Raw genomic sequence first — 1,448 nt, forward strand, 5'->3', positions numbered from 1 at the left:
TGATGCTTGATTAGCTATCGAATTAGAAAATGAATTTTCTAATCATGAAATATGAATAAATGTGATAAAATTAAATGATCTTTGTAATAAACGCACTCTCATAAATTGACGATATAAATAAGGATCTCCTATAGGATAGATGTTATTTAACTGCGAAACTGCCAATTGTGAATCCAAGTATACTACTAACAAATCAATACCAAGAGACATTGCTTCAGATAGTAGATTAACCACAATAATATATTCGGTAATATTGTTTGAAGCAGGGCTGACACATATGCCTATTGAAGCCAGCAACTAATCGGATGGATAGTAAATTACCCAATCCATGGAAGCTCAATTCTGGGTATGTCGACTAGCATAATCGGCGAACCCTAGATATACCAAATCGTCCATCAATACCTACCAAAGAAAATAAAAAATATCAATATCACTATGAAACCTATAGGAAGATGTGCACAATATCTACAACCAAGTAAATTCTAGGTAGAAACCTAAGCATAATAATTTTTAAGATAGAGCCCATTTCTGGGCTCCGACAACTCATTTCCGTCAAAATCAACCTATTTGTAAGCTCCCTTTTTTAAGACCTTTTTAACAATGAAATGACTGTACCAAATGGGTTTAAACTTACCTGACCCCAAGGCTTATTTTTGTTGGTCATAAACGAGGACAAAGTCACCTTAAGAGAAAACCCTAGGACACGCAACCTTATCATATTGAATTATCACCCATTTTTTATGAGCTTCTTTTATTGTGGCAGCATCTCGATGTTGCTCATCAAGATGTTCCAAATGAATGGGGCGTTCTTCAAGACTAGAAGTGTCTGGAAGAAGTTATACAACTAATTTAAGAGAAGGAATGTCACATTCCATAGGGAATCTTGATTCCAAACCATAAACAATTTGCAAAAAGGAGTGAAACCCATAGCGGTCTTAACCAACATCCGGTATACCCAAAGCATAGGATATAACATTTTATGCCAATTGGAGCAAGCTTTATTAATTTTCTTTTGCAAGATAACCTTCAAGGATGTATTCACATCTTCCACATTACCATTGGCCTAAGGATAGTAACGAGACAAATGTTGTTGCTAGAAACCCAGCTTGAAAGCCAATTCAACCATCACCTTATTCTGGAAATGAGTACCATGGTCAATGACAATCTCTTTTCGAATACCAAAATGAGAAATGACTTGGTTGAAAAGAAACAGGTTTGTTGTTTCACCATCATTCGCTACAGTAGGCACAACTTTGGCCCACTTGGTAAAGTAGTCCACTGCTACAATAATATACTTATGACCCTTTGCCGAAGGTAGGTTACAAGTTCTAAAATCAATGCCCCATTTCATGAATGGACCAATGGTGATAACGATAAAAAGTAGAGTTGGATGAGCACACATTGTCCAAGTATAAACCTGACAAGGATGGAATTGTCTTTCCGCTTCA

The sequence above is a fragment of the Pinus tabuliformis genome, chromosome 1_2 (assembly GCF_031772625.1).
Source record: "Pinus tabuliformis cultivar Carrire ecotype Pingquan chromosome 1_2, CPIR1, whole genome shotgun sequence".
NCBI classification, from domain to species: Eukaryota; Viridiplantae; Streptophyta; class Pinopsida; order Pinales; family Pinaceae; genus Pinus; species Pinus tabuliformis.